This window comes from Myotis nattereri (assembly GCF_964212035.1).
Source record: "Myotis nattereri genome assembly, chromosome: 3".
Lineage (NCBI taxonomy): Eukaryota > Metazoa > Chordata > Mammalia > Chiroptera > Vespertilionidae > Myotis > Myotis nattereri.
The window spans coordinates 122,534,853-122,540,921 of record NC_138077.1 but is presented as its reverse complement, the minus strand read 5'-3'; the positions used below and the strand labels follow the sequence as shown (position 1 = coordinate 122,540,921).

Below are 6,069 nucleotides of genomic sequence, written 5' to 3'. Positions count from 1 at the left end.
GAGGGGAGTGGGCGTGGGCACCTTTACAATGTATGTCCTGCTTGTAAGTAAATTGGGAGAGAGTAGAGAACTGTATCTGCTGCTTCTCAACTGCCTTCAACTGAAAATAACCCTAATACTGAAGTGGCATTTTGGTGTGGCCTATTCCACTGCCCTTTAGGTTCTAGTGCTGCTCTCAAAACAGATTGTGAAGGTAAGTATCCTATATAATAAAGAGCTAATATGCAAATAGTCATCACACCCTCATGCCAGCACGCCTTAATGGCTCAGACACTCAACACTGGTGAGAGAAGAATGAGGACCAGCCAGGCACAAATGAGCTCGAGAGAGAAGAATGGGGACCAGCCAGGCACAAATGAGCTCGAGAGAGAGAGAGAGAGAGAAGAATGGGGACCAGCCAGGCACAAATGAGCTCGAGAGAGAAGAATGGGGACCAGCCAGGCACAAATGAGCTCGAGAGAGAAGAATGGGGACCAGCCAGGCACAAAAGAGCTCGAGAGAGAAGAATGGGGACCAGCCAGGCACAAATGAGCTCGAGAGAGAAGAATGGGGACCAGCCAGGCACAAATGAGCTCGAGAGAGAGAAGAATGGGGACCAGCCAGGCACAAATGAGCTCGAGAGAGAAGAATGGGGACCAGCCAGGCACAAATGAGCTCGAGAGAGAAGAATGGGGACCAGCCAGGCTGCAGCCCAGGAGAGGGACAAGCCACACGCCCTGAGGTCCTGGGCACCAGTGGCTGGGCCTGCGCCTGCGGCCTGGGAGAGGGACAGGCCGCCTGCCCCATGGTCCTGGGAGCCTGTGGCTGCAGCCCAGGTGAAGCCACCCAGCCACAGTCCCCTGTGGCTGCGGCCAGCCCAGGAGAAGCCAGCCCCAGTCCTCAGTGCCTGCGGCCAGCCAGAGGGAGGAAAGACAGGGTCCTGAGTGTGGGGTGAGGCAGAGGCGGTTGGGGTGATCAGGCCAGCAGAGGAGCAGTTAGGGGCGATCAGGCAAGCAGGGAAGCGGTTAGGAGCCAGCAGTCCTGGATTGTGAGAGGCAGTCGGACATCCCCCAAGGGGTCCCAGATTGGAGAGGGTGCAGGCCAGGCTGAGGGATGCCCCCCTGCACAAATTTCGTGCACTGGGCGTCTTGTTACTAAGTAAGGAAATGTAATATACATTATTTTAAACATTAATAGAAATATGTATATTGACATATGGTCATCATGAACACAAGCAAAATACGTTAAAGTGATGACAATAACTGAGACAACTGTGAAGTTTGTTGAATGTCTTTTCTCTTAATAAATGTAAGGCTTACATTTTTTTTCTTTAGAAATGATACATGCTTATTATGGAAAATCTACTCAGAGACCATTATTGTTAATATTTTAGTACCTTATTTCAGTCTTTTTAAATGATTTAAATAGTATACTGTGTATTTATATGTAAATATGATTCTATGTTTTTATTGTTACCTAATATGTATTTTCAAAAATATATATACTATGAGGTTAAAATGGCACTAGACTTGGACTTCAAGAATCTGGGTTTGAGTTGGCTACAGAGTGACCGTGGGCAAGATTCTTAACTCTTTAGACTCAGTTTCCAAATCTAAAAAAGGAAAGTAAATGATCTTATAAATGCAAATGTTTTTGGTATAATGCCTAGCACACAGTAGGCCCTTGGTTATTATTTTATTTGTGAATCCCAGCTCATTTTGCCTATAGTTCAAAGTTTCCTCCACTAGATGGTGATGGTAGGAGAAAAAAAAAAAAAGAATAAACCATACCAGCTTTTCTAACCAAATTTAAACTTTCTTTTAAAATGAGCATAAATACAAATAAACTTAAACTCCATTATAAGGTCACAGGAAATGAGGTCACTGTCAAGCAGTAAAACTTACTTAAATTTTCTCCTTTACTTCCGCACTGCTTAATGGTTTCCAGCTGACCTGGCAGTTTGCTTGGGGCGGTGTAACCATCTTCTCTGTGGTCCTTCCCCAGACTCAGCATAGGGATGATGTATCCAGTGGGAGTCTCAAGAAGCCCTTTGGTCAGTGGCCACAATAAAAGTCTCAGCCTGGCTTCAATGCTTAAGTGCAGATATGTGGCAGTTAGATAGACATGAGTTGAGCTGAGCAAGGACTATCACCCAGGTATAGAAAGCCCCAGGTACATAGCAATGGCAAAACTGGCCTGGGACCTTGCTGCCAGGGTGACATTTCCTGCCCTAGCATATCGATGATCATGTGGTTTAGACGGCCCTGACCTTTCATATCACTGGTCGTGTGGTTCGTACCCTCCCCTGATCTTTCCTCCCCTGGCATGTTGCTAGTCATGGGGGTTGGAACCCCTTAGAAGGGAAAGAACAAGGGGCCCAGAGAATAGCCCTTAAACATTAAGCCCCCAGGACAATGCCCCGCTTCCACGGTTTTCTTACCTTTCACATGCATCTAGGTCTCAGTTGTGTTTCAGCTCCAGGCCCAGAAAAGCAACTAAACCAGACAAGTGAAGGCATGGCTGACCTCGGGACCAGCTGCAATGCCTAATGAGCCCCTGGTGCTGACGAATCAACAGAGATCCTGACCCTGAAAGCACACACCTGGAAAGCTGATGAATAGTCTATTGGGATCCTCCCCTGAGACCTACAAATAAAAACCCTCAAGAGCAGTGGTTCTCAACCTTGGCTGCACATTAGAATCACCTGGGAATCTTTTTAAAATCCTGATTTCTGGGCCTCACCCTCCGGAAATTCTGTTTCTTTGTTATGGGGTGGGGCCACAACATTAGTAACAAAGAAACAGAATTTCCGGAGGATGAGGCCCAGAAATCAGGATTTTAAAAAGATTCCCAGGTGATTCTAATGTGCAGCCAAGGTTGAGAACCACTGCTCAAGAGGAAGGACCCTGTTTAGCTCTCTCTCTGGAGCACACCCACACCTTTCCCCAGGCATGTTTTCCTTGCCTCTTTCTCCTAAGCTCTAAGGGCCCTCTCTTGCCTCTGTAACTTGTTTCCTGAGCCCATTTCTTCTAAGGCTCATTTCTTCTACCTCTGTGACTTTCAAAATAAACTTTCTTTAGTTTGAGTCAGCTCTGAATTCATTCTTAGAACTCAAGTACCCAGGTTGTTGAACCGAGGTCCCGTCTGCCTCCACTAGTCTAATACCTGGTGCTGTTTTTCGGCCAACGGGTATATAATGTCTCCTAGGATTATCAAACTTCCAGGCATCATCTTGTACCCTCCTATTCATATCCAAGGTATGTTGGGATATATTGGACAATTTGAATCCAGGTAGTCCCACCATAATGTACATCCCTGACATGTTTAGTCACCATCCTAAAAGTTAGCTCTGTTCTTCCTGCTTTGTGATTTCTCTCTCCTAACCCAACCTCTTGCTCCTTTCTCTTCCTGACTTCCCCCTGTGTCCTTTGGAATCCGTGGCACGTTATTCTAGTAAATTGTATACATTTCCTCGCTATTGTAATAAGCCCTTTTAATTTTCTAACTGGTCATATTGGTCTAAAAAAATGCATTGATTTTTATTAACTTTTTAATATTTTACCTTTTGGGGAACACTTTTAATAGTTTTGGGTGATTTTCAATTGATACCTGTAGTATAAACAGAACATATCTGAACTTTTCTCTGGTTCTTGACACAGAGTTAAAAACCCTTGGAATTTCCTGAGTAATAGCAAGAGTCTTTATTATGCCAATGAGGTTACCCTAGTCCAGGGGTGGGCAACCCCTGGCACACGTGCCAAATATGGCACGTGAAACCCGCTCTTATAATCTTCCATTTACAATTGTGAATCTTTGTTCTCGGTGATGAATTTTGTTAAGTCTCATAATAGGAGTAGCCTGACGGATGAAAGTAGTAGCTCGTGCATATCTCTGAAGGTCACGAAATATAAACCTGATGTAAAATCTCTGTCATCAGTGATGCAGCAACAAAAGTCCCACTGATAATATCAAATGGAGTCATAAAGTTTTCTGTCGGACTATCAGTGTACATGTATATATGAAAAAGTAAATGTATTTTTCATTATCATATACTGTGTTTTTGTTGCTCGAATGAATTTTATTATTTCTTCAAGGTTCTTCACATATGTACACCTTAAGAGATATCAAGTAGGTGTAACATGTTCTCAAAAAATTAGGGTTGGCACGCAGAAGAATTTTGAGTCAGAGATTTTGCTGGTTTTGGCACACACTTACAAAAAGGTTGCCTACCCCTGCCCTAGTCAGTCCCTGGATAGCTTTAGAATGGGGGCTGATCACCTGAAAGAACAACCACATAATTAGAGGGTTGGAACATCAGGCCAGCCATCTCTGGGGAGTAGAGAGGGAGTTGGAGTTTGAGTTTGATCACATAGCCAGTGATTTAATCAATCTGCCTACTTAGTGAAACCCCAAGAAAAACTCTAAGTTCGGTGAAGCATCTGGGTTGGTGAACACATGTGTTAAGGGAGGGTGATGAGCCTTGTCTTCAGGGGAGAGGGCTTGGCAGCTCTGTGTCTGGGTCCCTCCCAGATGTTATATTATGTGTATCCATTATTTAAAAACTGTAATCATAACTAGTGTTCTTTCAGTGATTTCTGTGATTAATTCCAGTGAATTATCAAACTTTAGGAGGTTGTAGGAACCCCCAAATTTGTAGCCAGTTGATCAGGAGTGCAGCTGGTCCCAAGACTTGAGGCTGGTGTCTGATGTGAGGGCAGTCTTATGGGGGACTTTGCCCTTAATTTGTGAAGTATGACACTAACTTCAGTTAGTTAGTGTCAGAAATGAATTGAGTTGCAGGCCACGCAGTTGGTGTCAGAACACTTTTGTCTCTTCCTCTTCAATTCCTTTATCTATTATTTTTGCCGGGGCTGACCAGCAGCCCCTGAACAACGGATGAACAGATTACTCCAACACAGTTTCACTGTGGAGGGGAGGGCAAAAGATGGTTGGCTGAAGAAGCCAGGCAGCCTCAATTACCTGATTGCCTGCCTCGTTGGGCTTTTATTGGAATTTTTATCTTTAGATAAAATCAGTAGGGTGAGTAATCTTGGGAGGACACAAGATTACTAGGCAAGGACACAAGATTTAAGCATAAGGATTCCAGTAAATACCCAGAGGTCTGCACATGCACAGACTTGTTTGGAAAGGTCAAAGAATAATTAGGGGCACCACCTTCAACACTACCCTAAGTCTCCCCTAAGTCGGAATTCCGATAAACAGGCCAGGCGGGCTTCCATACACTTCCCTTTTCTCAGAATGTCCACCTTACAACTTTCCAACTAAGTCTCATGTTCTCCCTAACATCTTCCCCTTTTTTGTTTTGCTGAATGTGAACTTTCTGCTTTGGAATGTCGGGATCCGAAAATCACGTTTACTGAGCCAGTTCTGATTTTACAGACTATAAGAAAAACAAAAAGAGCTATAGTTAGTTATCTGGAATGCGTGGAGTGTGAGTACGCTCCAATAATTACTCAGCCTCTGCCGTCAGCTTCATCATCATTCCCCAGGTTATTTCGGGGGCCATCTGGGTCCGGGGAAGGCGCAATGTTTGGTGCTACGAAGCCCAGGCTCAGATTCTTCATTTCTGGAAGAGGGTTAGTCCCGTGCCATGCCATGATAGGGTTAAACTGGCAAGCTGGAATCCACAATGGCCCTGGGAGGGCAGAAACACATGCATATCCTCTCCCTCATGTTAATAATTCATTGGGTCCCATTCAGTTATTAGTGTCCACATCTCGCCACAAGACTTTGGTTTCTGAGGTGGGGTTATTGAGGTAAAGTGCTGTTCTACAGAGGATTGAAAATGAACATTCAGATTTAAAAAATTAAGGGTAAAGTGTGCTTTAGATAGTATCATAGCAGAATCCTGATTCCGCAGGCTGATGCTCTATCCACTGAGACAAACCGGTTAGGGCATAAAGAATCCTTGAGTTCCTTATTCCCCACTCCCCCCCGCCTGCCCTTTTTTTGTTTTACTAGCATACCCTTCAGGGTAGCAGGGTAGTATGGTGGTCTGCCTTTGTGGATTGTAAGGGATTCCCGTGGAATGCTGGATAGACCAAGTTCTGAAAAACGTGGTGAAGTCAT

At 44.6% G+C, this 6,069-nt stretch overlaps 1 protein-coding gene across 1 annotated transcript in view; it reads left to right on the top strand.

Moving 5' to 3' along the window:
- The window catches only part of MYLK4 (myosin light chain kinase family member 4), a gene marked incomplete at both ends in the record, with an annotated part of 114,773 nt that overhangs the window by 4,664 nt on the left and 104,040 nt on the right, over positions 1-6,069 (top strand). The gene's annotated exons all lie outside the window — the stretch shown is intronic.